Below are 19,660 nucleotides of genomic sequence, written 5' to 3'. Positions count from 1 at the left end.
TTGGGGGTGGTCTATATTTTTCTCAGGATCATGACAGCTTCAATTCTTAACCCTAGCTGCTTTGTGCTGCCCCAGCACAATCGGAAAGGTGTCTTACAGGAGCAACCAAGGATTCCCTCTGAGGCTACGTCTTCACGACCCGCGGTATCAGCAGGTAGCAATCCATTTCTCACCTAGACGTGATATATTGGTCCCCGAATGAGCTCCTATCGATCCCGGAACTCCACCAACCCGAACGGCGGTAGCGGAGTCGACATGGGGAGCCGCGGACATCAATCGATCCGGAGAGGGGAATCCTAGAATGGCATAGAGGCAGCACAGACAGCGTGTTTAAGGAGGGAGTGGGACCGTTTCCAAGGTAGGAGAAGGCAGAGTGCACTGTGTGCTGTCAGATTTTTACCCAGCACCAGAGTCCCTGTGGGCCTTAGAGCAGAAATACTTGGATTCCCCGCTCAGTGGGTGGTCAGGAGGGGGCACTTGGTAGGATCTGTGACGTCTCCGCTGTATTATCTTTTTCATGTAGCCTCCCTGGGGGTCCTGGGAGCTTCCACAGCTAAGGGGCATCCTTGGTAAAATTACTGTAATGGTACCACTCTGTCAGGGAGCTGGTGACCAGAACCCAGTGCAGAGACACAGGGCCCTTGCCTAGGTGGTCCTAGTCTCCAGCAGATCCCCTGGAACAGGCCTGCACAACTCGTAAAGCGGCGAGGGCCATATTACTCCAAAGAAAACAGCTGAGGGCCGAACCCCCGCCCCGCCCGGCCGAACCCCTCCACCTCAGTGCCACCAAGCCCCCCCCAAGACACAACACCCCTCCCTGCGCCACCCAGCCCCCCTGAAATACTTTCCCCCCCCCAGCACCGCTTGCCCCGTGGAAACAAACTCTCGTTCCCCAGAGCTGCCCCACCAAAACCACGGTATTGACCCTTGGTAATATGTTATAGTGGGCCCCTAAGGTAGAATAATTAAGGTAAAGGAAAACTGTCTTTTTACTAGAAGTAGAATAAGATCTTCCCTCTACTTTTCTAATCAATTGTCTTGTTAAATGAATAAGGTGTGACTGAGGAAGGCGTGGAAGGCAGGCACCTCCAGACAGCTGCAACCCTTGGAAAGGGGATGGGAGCCAGACCAGATCAGTAGAACAGATCAGCCACTGACTCCTCGCTCGACTCCTCAGCCCCCCACTGCCCCGGCTCACCTACTCAGTCCCTGCCACTGCCCGCCCACTCGCCTCCTCAGCCCCCGCCCCCGCCGCCAGCTCACCTGCCTGCTCACCTCCCTCAAACCACCCCCCCTGGCTCGCCTCCTTACTCCTCGCCTCTCCAGCCTCTCTCCCTCACCCGCCGTTTGCCTACTCACCCCCCGCGGGCCACACAATGAGCCCATACGGACCGCATGTTGTGAAGGCCTGCCCTAGAATGTACAAGTTTGGGGAGAAGGCCCTCCAGCCTTTTCTGGGAGGATTACAAGAGGGGATGCTCACAGAGCTTTTTTGCCTCAGAATCTCCTCCTGCATTTTTTTTTTTTTTTTTTTGCCTGAAGGTATGATCTGGGCCTATGAATAAAGAATGAAACAGCATGGTATACTGAACTAATCATAGCACTATAGGGTGGATAAGTCCTTAGTCCTTATAAATTACAAAGATCTCAAATGTGACTTTAAGACACGGCCCTGCACTGTGAGGTATGGAGGCACATCACCCAACAAGTTGCTCTGACATTAATTCTGCCTCCCTGGGTCCCTCAGTGTGCATAGGGAGTGTTATTGCTGATATGCCCCTGAAGGGAGTGCAAGATCCTTCCATCCTCCATAGTTGGACAACTCTGCTGGTTTGTGAGGAAGCTCATCATCATCATAGCTTGTCACTTCAAAACCTCAGCCAAGACCTGATACTGTCACTTATCTCAAACAGTTCCTTTGGAAAATAGCATGTTGACAGGGGCATCATCCATGTCAGGTAGTGTTCCAATGTTTGCCTACGCATGTTTGGGGTCACTTCTCAGCTTCCACTTGGTCTTAGTGTCACCAGTCTTTGCCATCCCAGCTGTCACTTGATTTAGATTATATCATTTTTTTCATTTGAAGTCAGTTCCTGGGGGGAGTTGTTTTGAAGGAACCATGTTCGTCAAGTTTATAGACATTTCCTGCCATTTTATTACTTTGTAGCTTTTCTGACCATCCATATCTACAAGGAAACTTCAATTCTTGAGCACGGAAGAGACCAGCATGCTATTTCTCAAAATTCTTGCCAATTTCAGAAGAAGTGCACAATGGTTCACAGTGTTGTAAGCAGCTAACAGATCAACAAACACAGCCTCTGTAATTTTACAGGTTTCGAAGCCATCTTCAGTGTATGGAGTTAGGTTTACATCTTGGCCACAGCATGAATGTCCTGGGTGGAAACTGGCTTGATTATCAGTCAGCTGCCCTTCCATTACTGGCACTATTCTACCCATTATCATCCGCTTATATAGCTTGTAGGTTAAGCAGACTGAGTATATAGAGTGGTAACTCTTTGCAGAGGTAGGAGCTTTTTGAGTAGTGCAAACACTTTGGCCTGTCTCCTCAGCTTGGGTATCTGTATTGTCTCCATGCAAGAGTTAAAGAAGTCAAGCAGCCACTTCTGTACTCTCATCCCAAAGTGTAGTAATAGTTGATACCATTCAGTCCACCTGCCTTTCCATATTTCAGCATTTTCATGGCTCTTGTCAGCTCCTTCATGTTGAACTGCTCACTGTAGATTCTGCTCTTTCTAAAGAGTGAGAAAAGTTGCTGCTTGACTTGTTTCATGGGTTGGTTTACCATTTAGGATAATTGGTACACAGCATGGTTGGGAGAGACTGCAGCGATGAGCTATGATTTTTGTTGATCAGGGTTCAGTTTGCAAATGGTGATCCACACTTTTTTTGCTATTATGGCACAGATTTGTTGTTTCAATCAGCTTCCTCCAGTGATGGCATCGCTCCTTCCCAATCTCTTTAATAAGCATTTCCCTGAGCCCAGTGGTTTCTTCACCAAAGGGATCCAGGTCAAACAGTTCTGAATCTCTCTCATGTCTGTTCTGAAAGCCCAGCTATATAGTGTGTCCAGCATTGCCTAGGGATGAGCTTTGGGGCAGTTTTCCACACCCAGAAGACAAATTCTCCATTGTGCTTATGTGTCGGAGTAATGTTATAAATGGATTCATCCAATTCAAAGGTAAACTCTTCTTAGTCAGCCTTCCCGAAGTTGAATCTCAGCAGGTACTTTGTTTCCCTGGGTTGTAGTGCAGCCTCTATTGCCATTTGCACTGGTCAATGCTACAATCTTGAGATTTCTATCACAAAGACTCTCCTCTGAAATTGCCTACATTTTCAGAGGTGATAAAGGCTAGGTCAGAACTGTACACCTTGTTCCACTGTGTGCTTTGGAAGATGCAAGTGTCCTTGAAGTTGTAGATCAAGGTCAAGTTGCTTGTTTCTGCCCACTTCTCAACTTCTTCCACATTGTTGCGGTCTCCCCAGATGATGGTGTGACTGACATAGTTTTTCTGGCAGTGGAAATTTGGTTGGGCATCTAAACTGTTCACCTGGTAGTTTGTAAACAGAAAATACTACCATTTGATTAAGTTCAACCATGATAAGTTCTATTGTACCATGGTGTTTCGGAGTAGTGGTTTTTACTAGTCTTTTGTCACATAAAAGTATTTTGCTGCCATAGATATTGCTTTCTAAATTCACAGCAATATGCATACCAGGGACGTTTGGTTCTGTTGTCTCTCTGTGTGTCTCTTCCTTGTCTCTATGTGTCTGCTTTCATGTCAGCCTTCTCTGCAGAGAATCTCTCCACATAAAAACTGATTTTATGTGCTGATTTTGGTGGAGGCTCTGAAAGAGTCTGTTTATATCGACAGCTATGTCTTCTATTGCAGTCTCAGGGTGTATTGTCAGATTTGGTTAGTTGCCATGAGATATTAACAGGAGTCACAATGTGAGCGTATTTGACATGACAAGATAGCATGTGGCAAGGTAGCAGGACACGACCCCACATCATCTTGGATGTCTTGAGCACCAGGGACCACACAGAGGGGGGATGACAAGACTATAGTTGTGCTCTGAAGGGGCATGGGCTCCTGGCATATCTTCCCCGACCTCAAGGCACAATCTAGCCTAAAATGATTCCCTAGAAAAATGTCAAGTCTAATATGTCCCTGCACTTCAATGGAGAAATTGGGTTTCATTAAGACCAAGTTAATGGGTCACAACTCAATAAAATTAGTTATAGGGCAGTTTAAATGCATCATATTGCCCCTTCCCACACAAGAAAAACCTTCCAGTGGAAACTGTTTAGAAATGGGTTTCCTTTCTACCTTTTTTATAGAACAGTGCAATGGCTGCTTGAAGCATTTTATGAGAAGTGGGCCATAAATTCAATGTAATTAGGGTAGACAGTACATGGGCAGTATTTGTGCTGTGTGTATACCGTACACAAGTCCATTAGCACAAGTCAGGAAGCAAGGCTCATGGCAAACAACCGCAACATGAACAAATTTAAAAGTCAGGAAAATGCCCTGCTGTTGTCTCACCTCCAGAAATCTACCACCCAAGCCTGTTTATTTACCTTCAGTTTAGGGCATATAAGAACAGGTTGCTCACCTTGTGCAGTAACTGTGGTTCTTCACCATGTGTGTCGCTATGGGTGCTCCACTTAAGCATGCACCTCTCTAGCCTATGACTGGAGATTGTGTGTGTCCACTTGGCCTGCACGTGCTCCCTATGCTTCCTTATGCTGGACACCAAGGCTATACAGGGATGTGCAGGTGAACCTGCCTTCCAGGGGTGAAAGTAAAATACAGCTTTTACCGTACGGGTCCCACTCTGCACCCCCTCTGCCACTCCCGGAAGGGGCAGGGCCTCAGACAGAATGGGCGGGGCCAGAGGTAGAAGTAAGTTACATTTCTTACCCGTACAGTCCAAACACAAGCAACCCACCTCTCCTACATACTTCGTGGATCCCTCCCATTGCATGACTTAGATATAGAAAATAAAGCTACTATTACAACTACTAGTACTGTCTGTAATAAAATAAGGCTTCTCCTCAGCCAGTCCCCCTGTTACAAGCTAGAGGGGAGCCGCTGCAGCCCCTACTGAGTGGGGGGGGGGGGTCAGGGGTTACTTTCACCTCTGCTGCCTTCAGTTCCTTCTCCACCTGAACATCCCATGGAGAATAGTCTGAAGCAGAGGGGAAGGAGGGTGGGTAGTGGAGCATCCATAGGGACACATATCTCAAAGAACCAGAGTTACTGTACAAGGTGGGTAACCTCTTCTCCTTCTTCAAGTAATGTCCCTTTGGGTGCTCCACTGTCTGGTGTCCCAAGCTGCCCAACCCCTTGGTGTTGAGCAGTGGGGAGGGATATGTGACAGATGCAGACCAGTGGAGTACAGGAGTCTGGTAGAAGGCAAATATACTGCCCATTGGATGAACAGTTTTCTGTTCCCTGAGTGACCAGAGCAGGGGCTGCCCTAGAGCAATCAGGAACCTGCTAGAACCAATTAACACAGACAAGCTAATCAAGACACCTGGAGCTAATTAAGAACTTTCTAGAATCAATTATGGCAGGCAGGTTAATCAGGACACCTGGTTTAAAAAGGACCTCCCATCAGTTAGTAAGGGGGGCATGCAAGGAGCAGGGAATGAGAAGGCGTGCTGCTGAAGGAGTGAAGAGTTCAAGCGTGATCAGGCTTCAGGAGGAAGATCCTCCACTGAGGATAAAGAAGGTGCTGGGGGAAGGCCATAGGGAAGTAGCCCAGGGAGTTGTAGCTGTCACGCAGCTGATACAGGGAACATTGTAGATAGCTGCTATCCACAGGGCCCTGGGCTGGAACCCGGTGTAGAGGTGGGCCCGGGTTCCCCTCATCTCCACAACTCCTGATCGGACACAGGAGGACTTGACCTGGTCTGTGGGAAACATCAGAAGGGAAGGTATAAATTGAAAATGGATCGGGCCTGTTCCTGACCCACTAGGTGGGACATAGAGACTGCGGAGATTGTACTCAGTTTCCCCCATGCTGACCAGTGACGAGGTTAGCTGAGTGGATGGCAGGGTTGAGCCACTAGCAAAAGTGGCCAAACTGAGGGCTGCCATGAATCTTTGAGGCAAGCAAATCCACCAATAAGTGCAGGACCCACCAAGGCAGAGGAGGAACTTTGTCACAAAGCTTATGAGAGGTGTCCCAAAAGAGAGACAACGAAGGGTGGAAGGGAAGGAGAGACATAAAATGGATGGTATAGCCTGATGTTATGACCTACTTGCCTGTAGTGATCCGTGCCTCCAAGTATTTTGGAAACAGGAAAGGCAAAGAGGGGGAGATGGGCAATGGACACTGCTGCGAAACCAAAGGTTTGGTAGGATTTGAACCCTTGAGTGACCTGTCAAAGCTGTTGCTTTGAAGATGACTGGGTGGTCATGGTGGGTAGGTGAGCCCTCTTTCTCTGGAATGTATGTCTTTTCCTGGTGGTTTGGTGGATCTGTAGAATCCAGAGAACTGAACAGGATGAAGTCTCTGGGCAGTCTGTGACCTACTATATCTTATTTTATTTATATGTGTATATATGACCAGGGATCATAAATAGCCCTAGAGTCCTTCCGTCTGTGCAAAGACTCATCCATGGTCTCGAATAAAAGCTTATGACTGTCAAAGGGTAGGTCCTCAGCAGTGTTTTGGACTTCTTTCAGAAACCCCAAGAGTTGGAGCCAAGATGCCCTGAACATAATTACTGCTCCGGAGATGGACCTGGCAGTAGTGTCCACAGCATTTAAGGATGCTTGAAGAGCTGTTCTGGCCAATAATTGGCCCTCTGAGATGAGGGACTGGAATTACTCCCAAAGTTCCTGAGGTAGACGTTCAACAAAGGCCGTAAATCTATTATAGTCTGTAAAATTATATTTGGCCATGATCACGTGATAGTTATGATCCTGAATTATAGGGTTGCTGATGAGTAGGACATCCATCCAAAAAAGTCCAGTCTCTTTTGGACTTTGTTGTGCGGTGTAGACATGAAGAGGTGTTGCTTACCCCACCCATTTACTGTGTCCACCACCAGGGCGTTGGGTGGAGGGTGAGAGAACAAAAAAATCAGAGTACTTAGGGAGAACATAATACTTATTCACCCATTTACACATCGGTGGACCAATAGCAGATGTTTGCCACACAGTCTTGGCTTGATCCAGGACAGCATTGTTAATTGGTAATGCTACCCTACAGAGTGTTGCTGACTGCAGGATGTGACTCCTTGATCTCTTCAAGTGGAATCTGAAGAGCATCAGCTACCCTCTTTATGAGGCCTTGAAATTGCCAAAAACCATCATTCATGGAAGGTGTCAGATGCATAACTACCTTGTCTAGAGACAAGGATGAAATAGGTGTTTGAGTAGCCTCTTGATCCGCCCTGGCCTCCTGCTCCTCAAATGTCCCTCCTGTGGGAAGGGGGAGGTGCTGGTTGGTAAGAAGAGGACTGTATGACTTTAGTCTCTCTATGAGATGGTACTGGTGGTCTGGCAAATTGCTGCCCATAAACAGCCCAAAGTTCCCAGTATGGCCATTGGAGGGGCCTATCAAAGAGTGGGGTGGTGTTCTTCCCTGTCACTGTCGGGCTCCTGAAAGGATATGTTGGAGATCCCTATACAGAACTAGAAGAGACTGCCTGAAAATCTCCTTCATCCTCCTCAGTATCATCCAATGGAGAAGCACCCACAGAAAAGAGTGGAGAGTTCTGTGGTACTGGATGAAAGTGGTGGTCTGGAGATTGTGATCTTGGTACCAAGAAACGCTTGGTACCAGTGAGGAGCAGGATCTCCAGTTCATCTGTTACACACAGGCCCTTAGTATATCTGAACTCTTGTGGTACTGAGTAGGGGATCAGTACAGATGTGGTAGCTAAAGCCAACAGTAGTCGATGGTGGCATACTGATGCAGGCGCTGATGGTGTCTGGCACCATTGCTTGTTTTGTACCGAGGGTCCTGAATGGGTAGGTAAAAAAGGCAGAGCTGAGCCCAACAGTGTCAGTCTGAAATGCTTATGCTTTCCCTCTTTGTCCCTCCTAGAGACCCTCTTGGAGCTGTATCTCTCCTCTGAGCTCTAGAACTTTACAGTCTCACTGGTACCAGAGGAGGAGTCCTTTGACTCAACAGCACTGAGCTGAGAGGTTGAGGCTTTGGAGACCATAGATCTCACAGGGGACCTGGGCTCTTTTAGAGTTGGCTCCTCAAAAAGAGAGTCCATACTCCTCTTTTTGGAAATCTTCCCAGAAGCCTCCAAAGTCTGCACTTTCTTATGAGAATCCTGAGCCAAGGTTGAAGGGATGCTGGATCTATCCGGAGACAGATGTTTGGGCGGGGGGCTCCTGACCTGACTCAGAAGATGGTTAAAGGAAGCATTCCACCATTAACAGTCTGAATTTAATCTCCTTGTTCTTCCTTGCCCTGGATTTGAGAGCCAGCCAGAAGGTGCACTTCTGGAAGACATGGGACTCTCCCAAGCAATGCCACTGTTAGAGTGGCCATTGCTAACAGGCAACGTTTCCCTCTAATTTTTGACAGGCCATGTGCGCAAAAAATTTCTTCTGTGCAAATTTTTGAAGCAGAGTTCAAAGTTGTGCGCCATGAGGCAAATGCGCCCAAGCGAGTAAACTGCTTATACATTTAAAAAGTTTTAATTTGCAATTTGTGATAACAATAGTTTTACACCATGTTATTTTATAAATATCATTTTTAAATAATTAGAAAAAGGAAATTTAACCATTCTTCATGAAGTAGAGGTTAGTTTTAAGCATTATGCTTTATGATCTTTTTTATAGACCATCACAAGCATATATCAAGCAATATTAATCATGATCATTATCAGTCCATAGGCTTCTGCCTGTTGGTGTCCACTTTCATCTTTCATTCCATACACGTCTGAAAAGTTTTTGATAAACATAATAAACATATAATAAAGACAATTTAATAAGTATGCCATTATGTCAATTTGTATGGGTTTTCAGATAGACATCATAAGTAAAAAAAAAGAAAAACAAGAGTTTGTGTTTTAAATTTACAATTTTCCTGAAAAAAAAAATCAATAAATGATTATCAGCCAAGAATAAGATATGTAATTACAAATGCATTTTAATTTCCTTATTGGTCAAAATGTCAAAGACTGCTAAACTAACCTTATTGTTTTTCCCTGTGATCTTCTTCATTTACTCATTCAATATAAACTCTGTCCAGATCTATAGTCCTCCATCCAGCTGGTAACTCTTAAATGATCTACTTGTAAACGATTCCGTAGTTTGTTTTTTAGAGTGTTCATTAAGCTAAAGCCATGCTCACAGTCTGCACTTGATGCTAGGAATGTTCCTCCAATATCCATCAACTTTGCGAGATCCTGAAACTGTTCGTTCTGGTGAGCAAATGTCACCTTATCCGGAAAACTTAAAACCAATCGGCTTTTGATTCTTTCGGCTACTGCAAACTTGAAGTCATTGTACTGACTGACTATAACAATCTCTTCCGCAAGAAAGTCTTTGTATTTTGAACATTGGGATTTGACCTGATGAATTCCAAAATTGAAGTCACACTTAACTATTGCTGCACAATCAAAAGCAGACCACTCCTGGACTTCATCCTCTGGAAACCTGCCTGCCAAATGTGCACACAAGATGTTTATGAAAGTTATTATGGAACTGGTATCAATTTCATTATTTTCTTGAGAGCTCATATCTAAGAGAGCCTTAACTTTGTCACTCCATAAGACTGAATCTCCAAAGTACTGTCTTCTGATCTTGTTCAGTTTACCTCGGGCAAGGTGAAATGTTTGAAGAGGTGTAAGGCCCCGTTTCTGGAGCAGTGTGGACAAAACAGCATTCAAAACTTCTAGTTATTTGGTATTCCATGGTATTCAGCTTTTTGTGGCAGCTGGATCAGTATCTTTGTCTTGCTCAAACTATTCCAAGAAGAGGATCATAGCTGCGGATCATAGCTGCGAATTGCTTAAAATGCAAAGTGCCTAGATAACCAGCGCACTTCATTGAAAGCCACTCACTCACATTCAGAAGCATCCACTATTTCCTGAAATTTGCATTTTCTCCTGGATGACCGACAGAACACCGTGTAGACAGTTCTCATTAAGGTTTCAATGTCTCTTATCGGTTTGACTTCTTTCCATGCATCGGAAATCCCCAAGTCTTCCCGGTGTGCAATGCAATGTTGCTGGATTAAATGTGGAATATCACATTTCAGCTGAGCCACCATGCCATTGAGTTTGCCTTTGCCCAACATCACAGAGGCACCATCAGATGTGAACATCACCATTTTCATTAGATCAAGTTGGTGTTTTTTATAAAACTCTTTGATTGCAGACACTATTGAAACAGCATCACATGCTTGCAATCGTAATAATCCACTACATGAAGTTTTATAATCTGCAGAATTTATGGATCTATATTTAAAGTAGAGTATCAAGTATCTGTTAATGGATATATCAGTGCTTTCATCAACAGCTAGAGTATGAAACATTGCCAACGCTATTTCATGCATGAGGTCATTTTGGACAATGCAGTTGATAATTCTAAGAAATTCAAAAGCATAATTTTTACTTCTTCAGCTCGCTGGTATGCGCGCATACTTTTCCATATGGTCATTAATATCCTGAACAGAAAGCATTGAGCTGTTCATTTTAATAGCCAACAACACACTGGCAATAACTACCTTGATTTTTTCTGGATTTGAGTGCTTGCGTTCAAGATTAATTTGCTTCCTCTGCTTTTCAACTGGACTTTCAAGAATCATGCTAAGCAATCCGTTCCGTAAGGAAGGGTTTTTGTTTCTAAAGTCTTGTTACACCATCTATATGAAACTTACTTGACAGATGACGCTTTAAGAAATCCAACTTCCATACATTGTTCCACATTCTTCCTGTTGAAAATTCTCCCAAAGCTCTGACATCTTGACAATATACACAAACCACTCCGTTGTCCTCCTCATATGTGACTATTCCACAAAGTTTAACAAGCATTACACTATGTGACTTCGGTGTAATTATCTCTATAGTCTCATCCAGCCAGCCAGATTTAAATGAAGTCGCTGTTCTTTTACGCTTTAGACCTCTAGACAGTGACATTTTGGGATTGATTTTTTACTAGACTGGTTTATTTAAAATTAATACTTTTATTATATGGGTATGTTGCAGGGTGGATCCCTGCTCCGGCCCTGAGGGGGTTAAAAACAGCCCAGGGAAGAAAAGCAGCCTTTCAGGCTGGGCTGATTGGGGAAGTGGCTGCAGCTGGGGCCACGCCCCAAACTGAGCCACAGGCCCTTATAAAAGGGCAGAGAAGCCAGGAGCCCGGGAACTCTCTCTCTGCGTTCAGAGGGAGAAGGGCCTGGCTGCTATAAGGCACCAGACAAGGTACCCAGGGTAAAGCAGGGCTGGGGAAGGCAGCGGAGCTGGGGAGCGCCTGCCTGGAAAGCCCCAGGCTGCAGCCTAGGAGTAGGCTGAGAGGTACCAGGGTTGCAGGGTGCAACCCAGGGGTAGGCCAAGGCAGCAGGTCCAAACCCCTCTTGCCAATGATGAGAGGCTAACACTGCAGTCTGCCCCAGGGCGTGGGGGCTAGCTAATGACTGGGCAGTTGTCAAGACTGTCATAAGTAGATAGGTAAGGGTTAATGTTTCTTTTACCTGAGAAGGGTGAACAAAGGGAACCAAACACCTGAGCAGAGGACCAATCAGCAAAACTGGGATTTTTTAAAAGTCAGGGCGGGATTGGGACTCTTTGAGTGCTTTTGTTTCTCCTGCTGTTTGAGGCATCTTTCTTCTATCTCCAAGCTTCTTTCTAATCTTCTGCTCAATGTGAGTACAAGGAAAGCAATAGGTTGATATTGTAAGTTGTATTTACATTGTGGTTTGTAATTGCTGGATGGTTAAATTGGCATAATTTTTTTGAATCAGACTGTGTATCCTAATTCTATAGCAAGAGCCTGTAATTGGAACATCTATAAGCAGTGGGGTATATTTTCGTGTATTTTTCTTTCTTTTTATATAAAGTTTCTTTTCAAAAACTGGTTGAGGTTTTTTGGTTTTTTCTCTGGTTGGCTACAGAGAAAGGGGGGGTGGGAAATCTCTTCTATGTTAGCTTTTACTAGGTTTGATGCATCGCACTTAGGATTAGGTTGATTGGCTCTTTGTTTTGTATTCAGGAGTTATATACTGCATCACCCAGTGCTCACCCAGGGAAGGAAGCTGGGATCAGGATAACGAGGAGACAAGGGGGAGACTTGCCCGTTTGAGACAGAGACCAGGGTCTGGGTCTTGGGGAGGGGTCCCCCAGGGACGATTTTGGGGGGCTTCAGTTTGTACCAGGCACTGAATCCTGGTTTGGTGGTCGCGTAGATCGCACCAAGCTGGTAGTGAGATTGGGGTGGGGGGGTGGGGATTCATGTTAAGCCTCCAAATTTTGGATGCTAAGGTCCAGATTTGGGACAGAGGCTTAATCGCATGGTGAGCAGTGGTGGGATATAAGAATCCAGAAGCCAGTAGATATATCATTTTTCTTTTCCTTGCTAGGCATTAGCAGTGAGAAAGGGTTTGGTTTTAAAAGTAGCCAGATAGCAGGTCCAAACCCCCCTTGCCAATGATGAGAGGCTAACACTGCAGTCTGCCCCAGGGCGTGGGGGCTAGCTAATGACTGGGCAGTTGTCAAGACCCTGAGGCAAAGTGGGGATAGAGGGGGGGTGATTCCTAGGAGGGGGAAACCCTTAAGAGAAAGGGGTTACTGCCAGGGGGGGCAGAACCCCACATAGAAGGGGCACCGGGGTCCAGGGAGGGACACGAGGCCAGTAGCAGAAGCCAGAAGGCGGACCACCAGCCTGCAGAGGGCGCTCTGAGCTGTGTATGTGAGCTGATTCCCTGAAGCAACCAGCAGGAGGCGCCACGGGGGTGAGTTCGCCCGGTTACATTGTACTATTTCAATGCGCTTAAGAGCGTGACTCGACAAAAGGGCAAATGGGAGATCATTCAGATCAGGATACCAGAAGTTTGTGCATAGCAAAAAAACACGGGAAAATGGCAAAACATCACAAGTACATTTATGAAGTCCAATACCTTTGAAAGATTTCAATTACGAAAACAACACTTGCCTTTGTTCATTTCTGGGCAATCTTTGCAGTTCCTTAGCAACCACGGCCAGGCATTTTGACTTATTCACAAGTACTTGAGTTTGTACACAGCCAAATGAACAGACTTATAAGGAGATGTGTGGGTCCCGACTGTCCCAACATGATCAACGTTCCACGTTCAAAATGCTGGCGGGAAGGGGTACGAACGATTCATTGCCCTCCATTCCCTTTCTCGCCCTTGCCATCTAGTAGAATCTGGCTGTTCAGATAGATGGTGGGCAAACAATGTCAAAAGTAGCCCATAAATGATATTTTGGCCTGGCTCCAATGTAGTATTTCATGTTTGTGCATGTGCTGTTTTGCCCTGTGCGTGGGGTTTAGGATCTGTGGGCGCATGCTGTGACCAAGTGGGGCTGTTCTTAATGTTTCCTCTGACTATTCTATGGGTGCATCAGTTTCCCTTATGCATTTCTTAAACCTCTAGGGGGTGAGATTGTTGCAGAGCAAAGGACCAGTGCACACAAATGGCCGACGCTCTGTCTCCCGGCAACTAATGGCTAGGGCCCTTTCCCCCCTGCAAGGAGATAGCTAAAGGTGTCGGAGAACAAAGAGATCAGGAGACCTCCTGGCCCAGGAAAGGAACAAAGCCCAGAGAGGAGGGGCTGGAGGGGGAGTCAGTTTGGGGCTGGCTGAGGATGAGGAGTGAAGTGCAGACACAGGTGTCTAGGTCGCTGCCCCCCTAAACGGACCTAGCTGAGGGGTCCAGTTCTCTGTACCTACAAGCTCTGTTTTAGACCATGTTCCTGTCATCTAATAAACCTCTGTTTTCCTGGCTAAGAGTCACATCTGACTGCGAAGTGGGGATGCAGGACCCTCTGGCTTCCCCAGGACTCCACCTGGGAGGACTCGCTGTGGGACGCACATGGAGGGGCAGAGGATGCTGAATGCTCCAAGGTCAGACCCAAGAAGGCGGAAGCTGTATGAGCTTCTGGCCCTGAAGACAGTCTGCTCACAGAAAGGAGACTTTACCGGAGTCCTGATTGGCTTTATAGAGAGCAGTTCCAGAGCACCGCCCGAGAACTCCATGACACATGCACACGCGCACAGCTTAGCAGGAACAGTGCTAACAGGTGTAGCCTCTCAGCAGCATTGGCACTGTTTTAGACTGGCGAGCCAGGCATGCCCTGCCAGGAGACTAAGGCTCCAAAAGGGAAGGGAGAGGAACAGAATAATCCTCTTTCTACTTATATCTAGCTAACTACCTAACTATAACTATCACTAACAACTAACTAATCCTAACAACTATAGGAAAACTATATACAAGAAATCCAACGTGCTCAAGGCAGACATGCTAAGGCTCCATCTCAGGCTGAGGCGGTTGAGAAAAAGCTGAGGAGGTTCACTTATGCAATCCTATGCAGCCTTGGTGTCCAGGATGAGGAGGGACAGAGAACATGCATGGACTGAACAGACACTGCTAATGGAAATTCTCCAATCAAGGGATTGAAAGGCACATGCACACTTGGAAGTAGAGCACCCATAGGGCCACTATTCAAAGAATAATGTATATACTCTATTACACGCAAAAAACCCTATAGCCTGGTCTACACTTAAAACTTAGGTTGACATAGCTATAGTGCTCAATGGTGTGAACAATTCCCGTCCCTAAATGCTGTGGCTATGCTGACCTAACCTCTGGTGTAGATGGAACTAGACTGATGGAAGAATGCTTCCACTGACCTACCTACTGTTGTTCAAGGAGGTGAAGTTCCTACACTGACAGAAAAACCCCTTCCATCTCTGTAGGATGCATCTTCACTACAGGGTTATACCAGCATAGCTATGCCACAATACTTTTTGTAGTATGTACACAGCTTAAGATGAAAGAATATTATTAAGGTAGCAAAGTCATGCACTCAGAAGTTAGGAAATGTCAGAATTAAGGTTTCCTGTATAATGTCCCTCCACCCCCCCAACTCTTGTCCCAGAGTCTTTGTCCAGCCATTTTCAATTCCCTTCCTCTGTCTCTTCACTGGAGCTGTCTTTCACTAACTCCCCCAGCCTCCAGTCACCCCCATATCTACATTTCCCATCCCCAATGGCGTCCAGTCTCAGTCTCCCTCACTTCAGTGTCCCCTTGCTTTGGCACCTTGTCCCAGTCAGTTTTAACCAGCAATTCCAGTTCTCCCTTTGCACTCTGGTTCCTCATCAGATCTATCTCCCCTCTCCTACCCCTTCCTTCCCCCGATCACACTGGTTCCCAGGCCTAGTCTCCTAATCATACCAGACTTTTCCCTCCAGTTCCTCTTCCGATATCAGTCTCCCCCCAGTCATTCACTGGCTCCCCAGCCCCTCCTCATTTCCTTCCCCACCTTCCAGTCCTAGTTTCTTTGCCCAGCCAGTCCCAATATCCTTCTATATATCCCCACTCTGTTTTGCCCAGCTGTTGTGCCCTGTCTGACACCTAGATTGTATTCGTTGTTGCTTTATGTAGAGGATAAAAATTTCAAAAGCACCTAAATCCTACTTTTCAGAGTGACTTAGATACCTAAGAGTCTAAATCTTATTGAAAGTCAATGGGCCTAGACTCTTACATGCCAAAGTCACTTCTGAAAATAATACTTAGATGATTTAGAAAATTCTACCCTCAGTCCCTAATGCAATGGGGTCCTAGATCTTTGGTTTCCAGGCACTACTACACTACAATTAATAAATACCATTATTGCCTTCTTGCAGGTGGAGAAATTGGAGCACAAAGTCTTTAAGCAACATGTCCCTGTTCAGGCAGTAAGCCAATGAGAAAGTCAAGACTAGAACTTCTTCCTTTATTAATAATATTATGTATCAAGTGTTCATCACATGTTCAAAACTCACCAAACATGGAAGAAGACAGTCTGTGTCCCAATGAACTTCCAATCTTAAATGGACACTGATAGTATTATTCAAATACATTCACACACAACAAGATGACATGAGGTGGTAGGTGAGAGAGAGTCAATGAAGGGATTCAAAGAGAGGAGTGGTTTGGTCGGAAAGGTGGAAAAGAAAGATGATTTTAGCAGCAGCATTTTGTACAGACTGGGATAAGGCATCCACATGAAATATGGGAGTCAAGAGAAGAGTTTATTACAGTCAAGATGAGAGATGTGGAAAGGTGTTAGGGATGAAGAAGTCAGGACAGATTTAAGAAAACATTATAGAAGGAGCAACAGTGGGTGGACAAAGGTTTGAATAAGTGAGTGAACTCACAAGGGCAAAGGGAAAACGTGGGATGGAATCATCAGAGGATAAAGAACTGAACTAAACCCCACCCTACAAGAATTAAATCAAGTCCAGTTCTCAAACTATTAGACCACAACTGCAGTTAGTCTCTAATTGGTCATCTATGAAACAAAACTTAATATTACGAAGGCAAAAGCACAAAAAAAAGTTATCAAAAGCACTTTGCTAGTCCAGCTCTTTCTATAATAATGAACAACATCATAGGCAATGACTCTACTAAAATAATGATCTCTGCACACACATGTGGTTAGGCTTACTCCCAGAGGAGCCAGTCAATACTCACAAAGGATAGAAAAAACAAACAAAAGAAGGAGCTAGAAATGAAAAACAAGAATCCTCATGAACAAGGGGGCCAACTCCTGGAGAGAAGATACATCGTAAATCTCAAGTCTGGCCATACATGGCTGCCTAGACTCCTGCTCCTAGAGGGGAACATGCAAAAGAAATCTTGCTGAGCACAGGGAGCTGGGAGTCAGGATTGCTGAGTTCTGTTCCTAGCTCTGCCACCAATTCACCGCTGTGCCACTATCTGGGGTACATAGCAAACTCTGGAATGGGGACAGAAACCTGCAGTAACAACATTGCTTAGTGACAGGGCGTTAATCCTCTATCAGCCAGCTAATATGCTGGGGGCTGTACATCTCATCACACCACATTCTCACATAGAGGCTGCAGTGAAAAGGTTAAAGGGAAACAACTCTAGTGTTCATTTTTCCCCGGATCCAGTTGGGTCAATCACCTCTTTCTCCCCTAGAAGAAACGAGGGCACAGGTTTTGGCATCTGGATTCGCCACCATCTCCAAATGGCTCCATGAATATATTTCCCATCATCAGGATGCTATCATTGGACACGGTAAAGGAACGATGTAAAGGAATCTAATTTTCCAAACCTACCACATCTTGAATCTATTTTGTCCACATAACTAACGGCATTGGATGAGCAAACGTCTCAAAGTTGTTCCAGTTCTTGTGGTGTGTATGTATTGATTTGACCTTAGACATCTAGTGAGGGAGCCCTAACATGAGAAAACGTCCTGCCATTTTGACATGGTTTTGGCTTCAGTCACTATAAAATGACCTCTAGATATCTCTGGATTCCGCAAACCCAACTTCACTGGAAAGAAACCAGCAAAAGCTCAAATGAATAACAAACATGCTGTGATAAATGGGGGGGGGGGGGAAATAGCTCCCTTTTATGGGCACCCAGCCACCCTGTTAGCTATGGGATCCCTCTTAGTAGTTGTTCTTTACTTGCTTTACCTGTAAAGAGTTAAAAAGTCTCCCTGCATAAGTAAAAGGAAGGAAGTGGGCACCTGACCAAAAGAGCCAATGGGAAGGCTAGAACTTTTAAAATTTGGGAAAAAATGTCCCCTTTGTCTGTCTGTGTTGTTCTCGGGGGGAGAGAGGGAACAGGTGGAACTATGCTGTAAAAAGCTTGGGCCAAGTATGAAGAATCATCAGATCATACCTAGAAACTACTCATTTGAAACCCCAGATATGTAAGTAGATCAAGAAATGTCTAGGAAGATGTGATTAGGTTTATTTCTTTAGGGCTTGTGAATTCCTCTGTGCTAACCCCAAATGCTTTTGCTTTGCTTGTAACCTTTAAGCTGGACCTCAAGAAAGTTATTTTGATGTTTAATCCTTATAAGTGGGTTATTTTTAAAATTTAGCAATAGTCTAAGTTTTCAGATGTATTTTTTTTCTTTTCGTTTTAATAAAATTTAAGTTTTTTAATAACAGGATTGGATTTTTGTGTCCTAAGAGGTTTATGAACATGTGATTTAATTAGCTGGTGGCAACAGCTGATTTCCTTTGTTTTTCTTTCTCAGCTCTTCCTCGGAGGAGGGTGTTTGTAAAAGGGCTTGAGAGTACTCCACAGGAAAAAATTCCCATCCAGAATCACAGACTAGGCTCAGATCTAGGGTTTCCATGGCTCTTTATAAAATAATGTGTGAGGAAGGCCATGTACCAATATCCACTTCTATGACTGGATAAACAACCCAATTCCCATTAAATTCCCCTTTCCATGGCCACTTCCTGTCTCTTTGCAACATCCTTTATCACCCTACTTCATAAATTGCATGTTGACCTTTTCCTGGCTTTCCAGTCAATGTAGAGAAGTCTCTAGAGGCCAAAAACCTCACAGAAACACTTATTATGGCAACCCCTTATGCTGTAATATGTTTGAAGCTCCATAGCGTCTGGTTAGCCTCCTACATGGAGGGGGAATTCAAGAGATAAAGCCGTTAAAATTTACCAAGTGGGGAAGGACACTTAAGGAATTCAGTCTGCCCCAAGTCCCTGGTACCAAAGTGAAACAGGAATATGAAAAGGGGCAATCTGCTCTGACTGGCAGGTCAGGAGTGTGTGTATGTGGTGTGAGGCTCCTGGGAGTGTATGCCCCTATGTGGCTGCATACTGTAGCTTGCACAGGCCTAAGGTCTCCATTGACACGGAGAAAAGTGAAAATCACGAAGTTAATGTAGTTTTTCAGAGCCTTCAGAAATATTTAGTTTGAGTTTGGTTCTAGAAACAAGAAAAGAGTTGTATGTTTACCAAACTGATCACTCCAGCTTATGTTCTGACTTCACAAACACTACCTTATCACAATGAACTTGTGCACTGAATAAGGCAGTACTACTGTGGAAATATTACTGAAACTGTGTAATTAATGACTGTATCGTAACAAGCACATAAACACATACATTTTATATATGGGCATAGGTATGCATCAGTAGATAAAGTTAACATGCACTGCTGCTGCGTCAGGACTTTCTTCTTTCCTCATGTTGGTGAACCTCATTCGTAAGTCCTTTTGTAACATATCTCCCATGCTATTTCTACTGGAAGAAAATGGATAGATAGATAGAGCCAATGCAATCTCTGATTCCTTGATTTTTAATCCCTCACAAATCTTCATTCAGGGTACGTCTACACTGCACGATTATTTCGAATTAGCTTAAACCGATATTACAAAACAGATCTAATAAAATCGGTTTAGCGCGTCCACAGTGGGATCCCGAAATCGATTGTTTGCGTCCATGGTCCAAAGCTACCATCGATTTCAGGAGCGGTGCACTGTGCGGTAGCTGTTCCTCAGCTATCCCATAGTGTCCCATTCCGTGTTGAGGCACAGTGCCTGATGGGGCAGAAAACACTGCCCCGGGGTGGTGTGGGTACAGCCTCACCCCTTCCTTTGTGAAGGCAGCAGACAACCCTTTGGCGCCTTTTCGCGGAGTGCATGA

General features: G+C 45.1%; 1 protein-coding gene and 1 pseudogene across 17 annotated transcripts in view; both read right to left on the bottom strand.

Annotated features, from left to right (window-relative positions):
- RAD51B (RAD51 paralog B) overlaps positions 1 to 19,660 on the bottom strand; it is a 689,205-nt gene that overhangs the window by 200,379 nt on the left and 469,166 nt on the right. The gene's annotated exons all lie outside the window — the stretch shown is intronic.
- LOC142046688 (E3 SUMO-protein ligase KIAA1586-like) lies at positions 9,230 to 11,140 on the bottom strand (annotated as a pseudogene).

The sequence above is a fragment of the Chelonoidis abingdonii genome, chromosome 4 (assembly GCF_003597395.2).
Source record: "Chelonoidis abingdonii isolate Lonesome George chromosome 4, CheloAbing_2.0, whole genome shotgun sequence".
Classification (NCBI taxonomy): domain Eukaryota; kingdom Metazoa; phylum Chordata; order Testudines; family Testudinidae; genus Chelonoidis; species Chelonoidis abingdonii.
This window is presented reverse-complemented; position numbering and strand designations above follow the sequence as displayed.